We start from the raw sequence: 16876 nt of genomic DNA, 5'->3' as shown, positions 1-16876 counted from the left end.
AACTCTGAGGCTTGGAAATTCTATTTAATGCAGACTAATAAAAAAAAGGAGATTACACTTCTACTTGCACTTGACATCTTAAAGGGCTTTACATTTAATGATGCACTTTCGAAACACAGCAGTAAATTTGCATACAGCAAACATCCACAACCAACACTATGTTAATGGCCACACTTAAGAAAGTTGCTCATGACCCCCCGAAGTAAATTTAACTCATTGTGATACTACCAAAATTCCAGCTGTTTCTCTGAAGTTATAAAACTGGAGGAAAGCACACAATTGACTCTGTAAATAATCAATTAGATCAAATATTTTTAAAAATGTTCTAACATATTCTGCTAACAAGCTCTGTTTTCTCTCTCTGATGTTGATTGAGGGGAAAATATCCTGAAAACAATGCCAAAGGATCATTTGCACCCACCTAAAGGAGACAAGATGGGCACTCAGGATAACATCCCAATAAAAGCTGGCTTTTCCTACAGTGCAGCACTAATGCAGCACTTCACTGGAGCTTGAGTGCTCATTTCAGTGCTGAAATTCTACAATAGAACATAAAGCTGGATGCTTGTGATTCAGAGACAAGAGTGCTACCATTTTAACCTTGGTTGACATGTGTGGGTTGAAGTTATCCCAATGGTTGTAAAAATCACACATATGTGAATTGAGTTTAGATTACTTACAGTGTGGAAACAGGCCCTTCAGCCCAACAAGTCCACACCGACCCTCCGAAGACCAACCCACCCAGACCCATTCCCCCACATTTACCCCTTCACCTAACACTACAGGCAATTTAGTATGGCCAATTCACCTGACCTGCACATTTTTGGACTGTGGGAGGAAACCGGAGCACTCAGAGGAAACACACGCAGACACAGGGAGAATGTGCAAACTCCACACAGACGGTTGCCTGAGGCAGGAATTGAACCCAGGTCTCTGCCGCTGTGAGGCAGCAGTGCTAACCACTGTGCCACCATGCCACCCCTGCCAATGTCAGAGCAGTCCCTGGGCAATGTGATCCCATGACATAATACTCCCTGTAATTTGGCAGCCTCACTCAGGTGTCAATGTTGCTCAGTTATTAAAGGTTATTTATAAATTAATCTGACCGAGAACCATTCAAGATTTAACAATGACATTGGTATCCAAAACAGACAATAAATTCGAGTTGCAAAATCCTCTACAGTCAAAGAAGGAATTTTCCTGAAACAAATATTAACAAGAATAAAAGAATGAGAAAAGGTTATTTTATTTTTTTTTATTTCAAAATATACTTTATTCATAGAAATAAATCTTTGGTACTTGTACAATTTGTCATGTCGTTCATAGATATATACATTGCATGTCTTAACATTACAAAGAACAGATTGAATTACTCAAATTTACAGTTATCCTATTTACCGTTCCCTTTGTTAACCATCCAGTCTCTTATTATTTAGCTGTGGCTTCAGCAGAACCCACCTACTGAGTGGGTGCCCTGTTATACTATAGCAAATGAACCTTTTTTAATCCCAGTTTATGGGGTTACCGTTGTCCATTTGACTGTCCTGTCTCTGGGGAAGCTGTCTGCATCCCCATGGTGAGCACGAACTGCTGGACCCTCGCTGGGCTGAGGTAGCTATCCAGGCTCTCACTGTGGTCATTTTAACATTAACCAAAGAAATCCACATTTTTTAAATCATTACTTTCATGGTGCCTGAGTTCTAACCTTTACTTCCTTACCCACCATCATTTAAAAAATACTACCTGTTTGTTACAAAAACTTTTGTCGGATCTTGCTATGTACAAATTGCCTCCTGTGTTTTCCTACACTGAAACAATTACTACACTTCAAAGAGGACCTCATTAGCTGCAAAACCCTTTAGGGTGCCCTGAGGTTGTGAGAGACACTATGTAAATACAGGTTCTTCCTTTTTGTCCTTTACCCACAGGTCTATTCTGAGTGTTGATAATTTTCAGGAAAGATATCCTTCACCCTAACTATGAAATTGCACTCTCTTGACTTAATATTGAGTTTGAAGTCATTTTGTAAAGAAACTTTTCCATTTTGCAAGACCAATTCGATAATGGTCTCCTTTCAAGACAAGAGGCCCAAGTTTCTTCAGTTCCTACCTTTACAGCATTCATTTTTTTCATTCTTTTATAGGATGAGAATGCCACTGGCAAGGTCAGCATTCTTTGCTCATATCGATTTGCCTTTGAAAAGCTGGTATGAAACCCCTTTCGAAATGCTACAGTCTGTGTAGTGTAGGTACATCACAGTGCTATTTGAGTACAGGTTCCAGATTTTTGGCTCAGTGACAGTAAAAGAACAGCATCATGATGAGATGGACTATCTTTTAGAGCAAGGAACTAGATTGGACATGCTGACTTTGCATCCATTTGGGCTCCCTGTTGAAGGTGCAGCCAGCTAGCAGTGCAGATCAATCTGCATGCCAAAATCGTTCAAACAAGGAGGCGTTATGATGTTTGATTGTTGCCTGTGACAAGGAAAATGGGACAGACAGATTGCAAGTTGCAACTAGTACACTCATAAGTGGGTGCTAACCAATTTATAGCCAAAAGTGCACCACATCACAGCATTTTCCTAGTTACCTGGGATATCACAAGGACGGTGCACATGCCATCCTCTATTCTGCCACCTTCTGCTCTGCCACTATTTTCTCCACCACTACCTGCAGCACCATCAGTGACAAAGCTTCAGCGAGCACAGATCTGCTGTGCAGAATTCCCATCCTGGGTCCCATCAGCTCGCTACATTTTGCTAATCTTCAGAAATCTCTTGAAAATGTAGTCCTTTGGCCTTCCTTTCATATATGTTACATAATTATTCCCACTGTAAATTATATATAATGTTGCAAAAAGTTACATTTTTTTAATGAGATTAATCCAATGAATGGAATTTGTGTCTGATGATCCACAATATGAAGGTAATGCACTGTCCCTAGAGACCCAGTAGAAAGATTGGTCTTTGTTTGTAATGATCTTTGTGACTTGATTCTGGATCTCCTTCTTTTATGTAGGCAGTTTCCAACATTCATTAATGATGGGGATTATCTCTTGATATGCTGTGGGCTAAAGAATCAGGGTTATGCTTTCATTGCACTAGATTTATAAATCCTGGATTGGTTAAACACAAGGGGGAAGTTCTGGCCTGTCAGAATGATGCCAGTTCTCTGTAAAAGCTCCTTTGCCCTTGTGAGGAATAAATTTGTGAAGGTCACTTACTGCAGAGGTAACCTACTTACTGAAGATAACTTCCAAGGGTTGAGTAATTATTGTATTGGAGCAAGAAGGCAAATGAGAGAAATGCCCAATACAAAAGTCAAAGGGATTGTTACCTGTTGCAATTCTCTCCATTTTACAGCTTAATTTACACCCTTTCTACTGCACGTTTTTTTCCTCCAAACAACCTCTTTGTTTTGCTTTGGTGTTCTGTATCATCTACCCTCTTACTCTTCCTTTTTAACCAAAAGAAGCTATTTTCCAACAGCTTTCAGTTCTGAGGAAAGGTCACACTAGACTTGAAACATTGACACTTTTTCTCAATCCACAGATACAGCCAGACCTGCTGAGTTTCTCCAGTATTTGTTTCTATTCTCTGCTTATTTGGTGCAACATTGCACGTTAAAATGTTTCTTTAGGCTGATTCAGCTGAAAAGAAGTGCATGCAGATTAATTAAAGCTGTTGTTTTCTTGCCTGGTTGGGATGGACTGTACAGCCATTCTTCAAGAAAAACATGTTATTCATTTAATACTCTTATGAGTGATGAACCTTGCACCTTATTATAATATTAGAGATGACTAGTGCTGTAAAACATGTTGTCTGATGGTCACCTCACGACCTGTGAAAAAACAAAGTGGGGAAAATGTAACAAAGTGTGTTGTTTTTGGAATTCAAAGAAGGAGATTCTCCACAGCTGTTGAAGCACATTTCAAACACAAACTACTATCTGTGACATGTATTTAGCTCATTCCGAGACTTATCATAACATGGAAACAATGGAAAAGGTTTTCACAAAATAACTTTTGCTCCCTTTGACACATTAAGTATCAACTTGATTCATTTTGGAGAAAATTAATCTCATTTTCGTGAAATTCTCGTAAAGTTATGGTTGTTTAATTACTAACATTGCTGTTATTTGGAACAAAGGGTTTGATTTTTGCCAATAGTAATATTTTTGCTGGAGGTGAAAACTCAAAATAATATTGTTAAAATCTAGTAAAATGTTATTGCGCAGGTCAAAAGAGATGGTGATGCTCTGGTAGCATATCTTGCTGAATATTTTATAGATACGGAAAAGCTTCGGTGATGCAATTGGTCATTCTTGCACCTTCAGTTCCACCCAGACCCAATGCAGAGACCTGTGCTCGTTCAAAAAATGCTTCAGTGTAGCACTGATGGAATACTGCATGACAGAGTTGCGGCATTAAAAAAGAGCCCTTCTTGTGAGACTCAGTCTGCTTTCTTAGGTGGACACAAAATTTGAAAAAGTGGACGGGAATTCTGGTACTGAAGCCCTCTATTATCCCCTTATGTGTAACCCTTACATCATGACATGCAAGTAAAAGTTTCTATTAACTGCCAACAGCAGACTTCCTGACCTCATACAGTTTTCAATATTCTGATATTATCCATTTATTGCTCAATTTCTAAAGCTTCATTACAATCGATCAACTTCATCATCTATGCAGCATAGTTAACTCTCTTTTTAAATCTGTGGTAATTAATGAGATCTGGTCACAATTGGCATGACAGATAAACAAATATTGTTAATGACGAGATCTTCGGAAAGGGCATAAAACATGGAAAGGGAGGAGCAGAAATGTCAATAAGGCCGCTGTTCAATCATTAGAAAGAGAAGATGGCAATTAAGGTCAGCGTGCATTGGACATGCTCAGGTTAGAGCAGAGGTATAACAAAAGCATTTAAGATTTTGGAAAATGTAGCTCATCAACATCCAGAAAACAGTGATAAAGATGGGGAAATGTAACTGTGGCAGCCAGAGAGGTTTGTTGCAAAAGCTCAGTTGTTAAAGGGGGATATTTTTATTCTCATATATAACACTGACCCATTATCAGAGTTCAGTATTAATAGAATAAATGATGATGCCAACAAAAGATACAGTACCAGGACATATTTGAAGTACTTTTGTTCAAATATATTCCAAAATCATATGAGTATTGTCTTATCATGGATAAAGAACAGGCAAATAATATTATGCAGGACCAATCAATGAAAAAATCTTACTAAGCGATTTCTTTCAATTCAATTGCACAGCAACTCCTCTTCTTCCTCAGGAGGCTAAGGAAATTCAGCATGTCCATACGACTCTCACAAACTTCTACAGATGCACCATAGAAAGCATTGTATCAGAATGCACCACAGCTTGGTACAGCAACTACTCTGCCCAGGACCATAAGAAACTACAGAAAGTTGTGAACACAGCCCAGACCATTGCACAAGCCAACCTTCCATCCATTGACTCCATCTATATTCCTTGTTGCCATAGAAAGGCAGTTAACCTATCTTCTGATCTCTTCCATCGGACTGAAGGTACAAGAGTTGAAATACACATACCAACAGGTACAAGAACTGCTTCTTCTCTACTGTCATTAGACCACTGAATGGACATCTCAAATTTCAAACCTAATATCAATCTTGTTTTTGTGCACCTTCTTTGCAGCCATATTTTTGTATTCCTTGCTCTGTTCACCCTATAATATTTGTATGTTATGATCTGCCTGTACTGCAAATAAAACAAAACTTTTGACTGTACTTAGATACATCTGACAATAATAAATCAAATCAAGTAACTGTATTAATTCCCCAATGACACTAAACCCTCCCAACTTATTTTTTTGCCCTAACTCAACCAGGAGATTAAAAAGATTACATATTTCCTCCCCAGATCTTTCTCATTCCCTTCAAGCTGCCCTATGTCCAGTTTTACAGAGACGACAAAGGAAAGGTATGCCTTTTTATACTGCTCTGTACATGTGTTCAAAACCTGTGGTGATCAGAGATGGTTTACACACTGTATGATCAGCTGTCAAAGATGTTATCACTGCTCCTGGTTGAACAAAGTCAAAAGTGGATCAATCTGCAGGCTTGGATAAAATGTATCCCAGGCTGTTCAGAGAGGCAAGGAAGGAGCCGACCAAGGCACCTGACTATAATTTTTAACTCCTCTCTGACCACAGGTGACATGCCAGAGGATTAGAGGAGCACTAAAGTTGTCCTGTAATTAACAAAGGGAGGAAGGGATAGACAAGGAAAGTGCAGCCTGGTCAGTCTAAACTTGGTGGTGGGGAAATTATTCGAAAAAATTCTGAGGGACAGACGAGAGCTGTAATTTGAGAGACACCAATTAATCAGACATAGTCAGCATGCATTTGTTAAGGGGAGTTCATGTTTGACAAATTTGATCAATAGTTTTGGAGGGTAAGTAACCAGGAGTGTTGATGAGATGCAGTCAATATAGACTTTAGCAAGATTTGTGATCAGGTCCCTCATTGCAGGCTGGTCAAGAAAATAAGAAACCATGAAATCCAAAGATGAGAAGGCTCATTGGATCCAAAATTGGTTGAGAGTCAGGAAGCAAACTAAGATGGTAGATGAATGTTTCTGTGACTGGAAATGTGTTAATTATTTGAACTTAAGTGGAGGGGATGTAATGAAGATATCTGTGGATGACATGAACATTGATGGGGTGATAAATAGTGAGGACAATAGCTGTAAAGTGTGATTGGATATCAACTGGTCAGCTGAGCAGAGGAGAGGCAAATAGAATTTGACCCAGAAAAACATGGTGTAATGCATTGGAGAGGGGTAACAATGCACAGGATGAATGGAAATATCCTGGAAAGTACTGAAGATCAGATGGACCTTGATGTGTATATCCACTGACCCCTGAAGATTTCAGGGCAGAAAGATAAGGTGGTTAAGAAGGCATATGGGAAATGCTTGCCTTTATTAGCTGAGGCAGAGAATACAAGAGCAGAGAGTTTATGCTGGAACCGTATAAAACACGAGTTTGGCCACAACTGGAATTCTGCATAAGATCTGGTCACTGCATGATAGGAAAGATTTGATTGCTCTGGAGAAGGTGCAGAGGAGGTTTAACATGATGCTGCCTAGGCTGGATGGTCTGAACTATGATGGAAGACTGGAAAAGCTGTGATTGCTTTCCTTGAAACAGCAAAGGTTGAAAGGTGATCTGATAGATATGTTAAAGATTGAGAGGCATAGGAAGGCTCTTTTGTCATTAGTACAAGAGTCAGTAATGAGGGGCACAGATTTAAGATACAAGTTAGAAGACGAGGAGAGGATTTGAGTAGAACTTTTTTTTCATGCAAAGTGTGAAAGGGTAGTTGAGTCAGAAATTCTCATAACATTTAGGCAGTATTCAGATATTCATTAGTCATAGCCTTCAGGACTGTGGATCAGAGCTGGAAAATGGGATTAGTGTAGTCAGATCTTTGTTGACTGGCATGGGCATGCCTGGCTGAATGGCCTCCTCTGTGATGGAAATGTCTATGTGTCCTTAGGAACTATTTCAGAAGTGCCAATATTTTAAAGAAGGGTAAGGAGACCCTCAAAAATATCACATGGTGATCAGAATCAGACAGGTAGATCTTTCACACTGTTTCAAGTTCCCCTCTATTCTGAATGCAACTAAATTACAAGTTCCAAGTTTCCCTTAATTAGATTTTTTTTCCTGGGACAGTGTTGATAATCACTTCAAATTGGTACCAGTGAGATGCTTTCTGACCTCTTATAATTATAGGCTTCGTTGGCTCTTTATCATCTTTTCATTCCACCATAGGAATTCATATTTGTTCGTTCACACAAATTGATCATTGCTATTTTTTATTCATTTAGCCAGAGTCATCTCAGCAAATTTAACTGATTTAATCCAACCATGTTTTACATACATAATCCTATAGCAGAATAGGCAAAAATGTAGTGTAATTATGTAACTGAAAATGAATCAGTTACATCTTCATTTCAATTTTTGAGTCCATTGTACAAATCCACTTTAAACGATGGTGGTTTGTCAGAATCCTCACAACACTCCGCTCGAGTTTCATCGCTTATGAATCTTTGCAGCGTGATAAGAAAATCTATTGCAATCAGATTTCTTTTCTGCTGGTACAAAACATGCTTTAAAAACAGCGCCATGCCATTTCCAGTGTGCATTTGGCTCAGTGGTTAACACTGCTGCCTCATAGTGCCAGGGACCCAGGTTTGATTCCAGGCTCAGGCAAATGTCTGCCTGGAGTTTGCACATTCTCCCCGTTTTTGCGTGGGTTTCCTCCCATAATCCAAAGATGTGCAGGTCAGATGGATTGGCCATGCTAAATTGTCCCATAGTATTCAGGGATGTATAGGTTAGGTGCTTTAGTCAGGGGTAAATATAGGGTGGGGGCAATGGGTCTGGGTGGGTTACTCTTCAGAGGGTCGGTGGGGCCAAAGGGCCTGTTTCCACACTGTAGGGATTCTATTCTATAATTATTAAGATCCAGCAGAGGCTTTCAATACTAAGGACCCATATTTCCTCTCAAATATTTTAATTCTGCTGTTGAAAGTTGTAAATGGTTTGGAGCATTGATTCTCCACCAGAGATGTTGTAAATCTTCAGGCAATACCACAGATGTCATACATAAATCTGGCAATTCAATTCATCCGTTACAGTGATATTCAACACTTTATGAGCATTAAAATCCAGAAACATCCCCAATCTACAAGATAGTGCCAGGGTAAAACAAAATGGCCCATCAATAATGGAGCAGGGCAGATTCCCACGCTGACATTCTCCTTGTATAATTGTACCACTATATTCACTTTCCACCTTACAACAGAATCTGGTCTCTCCAAGTTACATCGTGGGACAGTTGAGTCCCCTTTTATCCCAGGTGAACTCGTAGGCTAAGTCCACATACTTGGCCATCTCAACCCAAGCATTTCCTCCTCTAAACACATCCAGTTAGGATAAAGCTTCTCAAATGATTTCACCTGGTTGTGGCACATGCCTTGGGTATTGGTGCGATCATGACACCAAGCTCTGATCTCCAGCATTTGCAGTCCTCACTTTCTCCACCAAACCATTATCCTCAAATCTAAAAACAGGATTGTCTTTTCCTTGGATCCCAAAATAGGAGCGTGCAGGATCAACGTTTGTGAGCAACTACAAAGGATAATTTTAAAAAGCTAATGAAATGTAGATCTTTACCTCAAGGAAGCTAGAACACAATGAGGTAGGTACTTATCTCCTAGAAGCTAGCAGTCCTTTGTTCCTTATTTGGATCAGTCAAGAGTGCAGGCAGGAAAATGGATTTGAGGTCTCAAAAAACAAAGAACTGCAGATGCTGGAAATCTGAAACAAATTAAGAAGTTGCTGCAGAAACTCAGCAGATCTGGCAACATCTGTGGAGAGAAAGCAGAGTCAATGTTTTGGGTGCTGGGACCCTGCTTCAGTTGCTGAGTTGAGGTCACAGGAGATTGGTAAGGATCTAGTTGAGTGGCAAAGGTGCCTAAAGGATCAAGTGCCTTTTCTGTTCCTAAACCCTGTGTACAAAGTTCTGACTGAACCCTGTTTAGAGCATTGTAGTCAATCTGGGCACTGCGACTGGTCTGAGGTCATCACCTGGGCTAGTCCCTTCTCCAAGATGTAAAGAAATGCTAAAGGATAATCAATGATGTTCACTGTTGTGGCAGGTAAGTGCCACATGCTCCTCTCTGCCACCTCAAACTCACTCTGTCTGCTACTGCACCCATCTCACACTAAGTCTTACACTTTGCCATTCTCACTATTGCATGCCACACCTTCCTTCACTCCCTATCTCCAATCTGCCCTAACCCCCCTCACCACGAACATTACATAACTTGCATGCTGATTTCTCAGTTCTACCATTCACCTCACTATCTTTCCTCTGTATGCACCAGCACTCAAACCCACACCAACCACTGTAATCTCACTCATTGTCCCCTCAGGTTTTTCATTGCAGGAGAAAACTCCCCAGAATGGGGTAGAGTGAGTGCTTATGGGTGGAGGGTATGTCCACCATCTGAGTGCTCACCTTTTGCAAGGAGAGAATCCTGACTCTTGCAAGATAAGACCAGACTGCTCCGGCAGAAATGTTGCAACATTCATGTCTTCTTAGAGTCAGAGAGTCATAGAGATGTACAGCATGGAAACAGACCCTTTGATCCAACCCGTCCATGCCGACCAGATATCCCAACCTAATCTCGTCCCATTTGCCAGCACTCAATATCCCTCTAATCCTTCCTATTCATGTATCCAACCAGATGCTAATTAAATGTTGGAATTGTACCAGCCTCCACCACTACCTCTGGCAGCTCATTCCACATACCCACCACCCTCTGCGTGAAAATGTTGCCCCTTTTTTATCTTTCCCCTCTCACCCTAAACCTATGCCCTCTAGTTCTGGACTCCCACACCTAAGGGAAAAGATTTTGTCTATTTATCCTACCCATGTGCTTCATGATTTTATAAGCCTCTAAAGTCACCCCTCAGCCTCCGACGCTCCAGGGAAACAGCCCCAGCCTGTTCAGCCTCTCCCTATAGCTCAGATCCTCCAATTCTGGCAACATCCTTGTAAATCTTTTCTGAACCCTTTCATGTTTCATAACATCCTTCTGATTGGAGGGAGACCAGAATTGCACACAATATTCCAAAAGTGCCCTAACCAAAGTCCTCAACAGCCACAACATGACCTCCCAACCCCTGTACTCAATGCTCTGACAAATAAAGGAAAGCATATTTCTCTTTATTCAAGTACCACTTTTCATTCCATCATCATTTACCCCACTGTTATTCCACTTCAAGCCACTGGCCACGACACCTTACCTTTCTTTTGTCTTGCAGCTTCTGCTACAATGCAGGGAAACACCAGGCTCCTGCAGAAGTGCCCTCCTGCATTCGTTGCGGCCAAGGCGATGGAGGTCTCAGATGAAGCACTGGTAAGGCTACCACCTGTACACCCCTCCCAAAACCAACTCATATCCTGACACTTTGATGGGAATATTAGCTTTAGAAAGTACAGGAGCACAACCTGGTGAGCACCTCACAGTGATAAGAGCTGAAAATGTGTTGCTGGAAAAGCGCAGCAGGTCAGGCAGCATCCAGGGAACAGGAGAATCGACGGTTCGGGCATAAGCCCTTCTTCAGGAATGAAGAATGGCAGATAAGTATGTTGGACACAACGGTCCTCACTGCCCAGCAGTGCAGCAATGCATGCAATCATCTGTCTCCTCTATGTTCAGGTTGGTGGCTGTCATGGAGGGTCAACAAGTGTGGTGCTGGAAAAGCACAGCCGGTCAGGCAGCACCCAAGGAGCAGGAGAGTCGACGTTTTGTCATAATCCCTTCATCAGGAATGTGGGGTGGGGGAAGGTGGCTGAGAGATAAACAGGAGGGAGGGGTACGTTGATGTCGTGTGGTTGGAGGGTCCCAAAGTGGAAGATGAGGTATTCTTCCTCCAAGTGTCAGGTGGCTTCGATTTGGCGGTAGAGGAGGCCCGGGACTTGCCTGTCCTTGGCAGAGTGGGAGGGGGTGTTGAAATGGTCGGTCACAGGGTGGGGATTTGTTTGGTGCGTGTGTCCCAGAGATGTTCTCTGAAACGTTCCGTGTGTTGGCATCCTCTCTCCCCAATGTAAAGGAGACCACATCAAGAGCAACACACACAATAGATGAGGTGTTTGGATGTGCAGGAAAATCTCTGCCAGACATGTAAGGATGCTTTGAGGCCTTGGGTGGAGGTGAGGGGGGAGGTGTGGATGCAAGTTTTACACCTCTTGTGGCGGCAGGGGAAGGTATTGGGAGTGGAGGGTGGATTGGTGGGGGATGTGGACCTAACGAGGGAGTCATAGATGGTACACAGATAGGGCTGGGGAAGGAAAGATATCCCTGATGGTGGGGTCTGACTGTAGGTGGCAGAAATGGCAGAGGATGATACAGTGTATCTCGACATTAATGTGATGGAAGGTGAGGACCAGGAGGCTTCTATCCTTGTTGCAGTTGGAGGGGTGGGGTTCAAGGGCAGAGGTGTGGGAGGTGGATGAAATATAGTGGAGGGCATTGTTGACCACGTGGGAGGGGTAATTGCAGTCCTTGAAGAAGAAGGTCATCTGGGGTGTTCTATGGTGGAATTGTTCCCCCTGGGAGCAGATACAGTGGAGGCTGAAGAATTGGGAATAGGGATAGCTTTTTTACAGGAGGCAGGTTGGGAGGAGGTGTAGTCCAGGTAGCTGTGGGTGTCGGTGGGTTGAAGTAGATGTCCGTGTTGAGTCAGTCGCCAGAAATGGAGACAGGGAGGTCCAGGAGGGGAGGGAGGTGTCCGATATGGTCCAGGTGAACTTGAGGTCAGGGTGGAAGGTGTTCGTGAAGTTGATAAACTGTTCAACCTCCTCGTGGGAGCACAAGGTGGCGCTGATACTGTCATCAATGTAGTGGAGGAAAAGGTGGGGAATGGTGCCAGTGTAACTACCCTCTAAGCACACAGCATCAACGTCGATTTCCCCAGTTTCCTCATTTCCCTTGCTCCCACCTCATCTCAGATCCAACCCACTGCCCTCTTGACCTGTTCTACCTGTCCATCTTCCTTCCCACCTATCCACCCCACCCTCCCCCTGACCTATCACCATCACCCCCTCACCTGCATCTACCTATTGCCTTCCAAGCTACCTTCCCCCCATCCCCATCCCCATCCCAAACCTCCTATTTATCTCTCAGCCCTCTTCCCTCCCCCCGACCCACCACCAACATTCCTGATGAGGGGCTTATGCATGAAACATTGAGTCTCCTGCTCTTCGGATGCTGCCTGATCTGTTGCACTGTTCCAGGGCCACACTTTTCAACCCTCAACTCCAGCATCTGCAGTCCTCAATTTCTCCTGGCTATCACAGAGAGCCCAGCCCAGCACCCTCAGAAGCCTATGCATCTGTTAGCCCTTCTCCCTGAGGAGTACATGCTACTACAGAGCCAACAGACTGATCGTGACCTACTGCAGAGGCATGGATCCTGGTCAAAACCACCCAAAGCAGATGTCTGACCATGGCCAATTCACATGACTGGTATAAGGAGAGCTGCCTTTGAGTTGCTGTGCCAGGACTCTCTGACAGATGAATGCTTCCATGGATTTCAGTAAGGGGTACCCCCTCCCAAACTGGATACATGGCTGTCTGTTTGCTGCATGTGCAGTGGGTTTGCCACAGAAGCTGCTGACACATGGTGTGGGTGTGAGATTAACATAGCACACTGCCATTCCACAAAATGCACATTCACTAGACTGAGGACTGCTCAACAGCAAGTCAAGCTGCCTGTTGTTGTGTCTGCACTAATTGACATGGCAAGGAAGGTAGGTACTAATCGAGCGAGTGCTTAAGAAAGCAGGTGAACACCTCTGAGGTGCAGCCCGTTCCAGTGTGTGAGCTGGGTTTCAATCCCTGAGTACAAAGTGTTCCTGCTGCAGCATTTTACTGCCAGTAGCTGGTGCACCCTGCAATGCAAGTCTATAATTCTAGAGTGCATTGCCAGTACACAGGAAACGCGCCAGAATGATCATGATACATTGGCATGTGCTAAATCCATGGAGGAGGAGAGCATGCATCTGGCACACATTGATCACGCTGCAGTTTGGGTGTACAACACAGATAGGCAAAAGTGGGTACTGCAGATGCTAGAGCTTAATGTCAAGATTAGAGTAGTGCTGGAAAAGCACAGCAGGTCAGGCAGCATCCGAGGAGCAGGAAAATCGATGTTTCGGGCAAAAGGCCTTCATCAGGAATCTGTGTACAACACAGATGTTGTTTGGACCAACACAGTGAGGTGAATCCACCAGGTACCTGCTCTGGTTTCCTTCTCGAGTTTTCCCAAAATTGAGCTTGTTTGGTGAGTTTGCTAAGCTGCAAGGCTGAATATTAATTAGGCAAGTTGTGACGTTAACACAATATATAGCTAAAAATCACACAACACCAGGTTATAGTCCAACAGGTTTAATTGGAAGCACACTAGCTTTCAGAGCGACACTCCTTCATCAGGTGATTGTGGAGGGCTCGATCGTAACACAGAATTTATAGCAGAAGTTACAATCGAGCCCTCCACAATCACCTGATGAAGGAGCGCGCTCCGAAAGCTAGTGTGCTTCCAATTAAACCTGTTGGACTATAACCTGGTGTTGTGTGATTTTTAACTTTGTACACCCCGGTCCAACACTGGCATCTCCAAATCATGACATTATATAGCAAGTGTTAATTCCTGTCAATTGGCACCTCACTGCTACTTAGTGAAAAGCATAGAAGATAGAATGAGATGAGATAGGCCTCATCACTCTACTGGTCCAATCCTGCCACCCATCTCACCCTTGGCCTTGTCACTCAAACACCTACAAAGTTTCCACTCCATGTTCTTTCAACCTGGTAATAGTGGATTTGAAGGATTAGTAACTAGGATTGAGAATATTGTCAACAATATAGCACAAATTTTACAATTTCCTCAAGTTTGGTCACATTTCAAATAATTCAGTATCATATGTTTTTCATTAATAATTATACAAACTTAAATCATGGAACTAATTATATGTATAATAACAGTGATTATAATAACCAAAAGCATTCTGTGAATAAGCTCAATCACCGACTAGATTTTCTTGATTGAACTAGTGATTAATATCTTCCACTTTTACAATAAGCACACCATATAATACAGTTCATTACATCGATGATAGCAATCAATGAATGTATGTAAAGTTACAAAACATGAAAGAATTGTTATCTCATCACGAACTGAGCATGTGTAACTCTATAATAGTCAATTGTATGAGCCTGCAAATAACAGGCAGAACATAAGCAAAGCAGTCTTTATTTATTCAAACGTATTTAGTTTTCACTATTATTCCACACCCCTCCCCACTTAGGAGATTTTAGCTGCTGAATGTCAGAATTTCCATTACTCCAGCCAAATTTCCCTTACCATACTTCACATGACTTGAAGGAAAAGAGGACCTTTATAATATTTTGATACTAACCAGGGATTTCAAATGAAAGAAAGTCTGCGTTTTTTCACATAATAGGAAATTGTGATTTACAGAAGAAAATTTTCTTTTTTGCAGGTTTATATAGCCTCCAATCTTGTTTTCTTTAGTGACTTACTGTAATCTAAAAATTGCTGCATAATAATAATATTCATTGGCTGTTAAGTTTCTTTCTTACACAGTCTGGTATACTAGCTGATGAACTCGAGTCTTACAATGTATTTAGATGCGGAAAGATGGGTGAGATTTGAACGGAGCATAAAGACTAACATGGACTGTTTCTGTGATGCAAAGGTAAGAAAGTAAAATCACCACAGTCTTACAGACCATAGGGCTGTTCAAGAAAAGTGACTGACTGTGATTTAACCTGAGGGTCACCATACTACAGGCAAGGAGAGATATTGAGAAGGCGAAGCCGTCAAGTTAACCTAAGCCCATGCAGGATTTGAACCTACCTGTTGGCATCACTATGCATTGCCCAGCCTCTTTTCTCAGTAAGCAATCTCAACTGTCTGCTCCTCACAGAATTCTGCCTGACCTTTTCTTTATTCCCAACAAGCCCATCTGTGTTCAACGTTGATGTCAAAAACTCCTTGTATTGAATGCTGACAGTATTTGGGGTGAGACTTTTGTGGAGTTGCAGGAGTAGTCTACTGGTCTAAGAAGTGGCTCTAGTCAACAAATAATGTCATGTCGCAATGTTAGATGCTTTGTTTTAAGTTAACATTGAAAACTAAAGTTCACATTATTTCAAAACTCTTGTTCAAAGCTTCAACTTTTTCTTCAAATCTTTCATGTTTGCAAGTGACATTCTGTTTTAGCCAGATATGATTTGTTATTATTAATCAGATTCATTCCGTATTTTTCGGGTTTTTTCAAAGCTCCTAAATCAGACAGAATGGTATTTAATGTGATGACCCATCTAAAATGAAAGATAATGACAGGAAAGTTAAAGAACATCAAATGGGAATAACTCACCCTAAATAGTTAAAAAACAAGTGAAAGGAAAGCAGGGATAAGATTAATTAATTGACAGTTTTCTTGTGGAGATAAGAGTGTTCTTGCCCATGAATCTTTCTTTTTAACAAAACTAAATTGGATAAGTTAGCTACAGTCTGAAACACTGGACCAAGTTGGGAGAATAAGCAGACCTCTTCACCTCCCCACTTCTGATTAGATTAGATTAGATTAGATTACTTTACAGTGTGGAAACAGGCCCTTCGGCCCAACAAGTCCACACCGACCCGCCGAAGCGTAACCCACCCATACCCCGACATTTACCCCTTACCTAACACTACGGGGAATTTAGCATGGCCAATTCACCTGACCTGCACATCTTTGGACTGTGGGAGGAAACCGGAGCACCCGGAGGAAACCCACGCAGACACGGGGAGAACGTGCAAACTCCACACAGTCAGTCGCCTGAGGCGGGAATTGAACCCGGGTCTCTGGTGCTGCGAGGCAGCAGTGTTAACCACTGTGCCACCGTGCCACCCATACTAAATCTTTCAAAACATTCATTGGAAAGTCAACAATTTGTGCCATGATCTTGGGGGACCTGAATAAGTGTGCAAAAGGGATTGTTACACCTGAGGTAACTAACATAAGTGAATGCATGGCAAAAATGCACAAAGAACAGGTCTCAGACATTACACCAACTTGACAAAATGGCTACTGTGGCCAGAAGAGCAAGAAAACAAGCTAACATGATGACAGTACTGACACATAATCCATAGAGAAATGACTTTGAAACAATCAAAGTCATACTATTGAAAGGGGCAATGATTAAAGTAATAATGATTTTCCAGTTGGGAAAGTTGAAG

This window comes from Chiloscyllium plagiosum, chromosome 27, assembly GCF_004010195.1.
Source record: "Chiloscyllium plagiosum isolate BGI_BamShark_2017 chromosome 27, ASM401019v2, whole genome shotgun sequence".
NCBI classification, from domain to species: Eukaryota; Metazoa; Chordata; class Chondrichthyes; order Orectolobiformes; family Hemiscylliidae; genus Chiloscyllium; species Chiloscyllium plagiosum.
Note: the sequence above shows the minus strand (reverse complement) of the source record.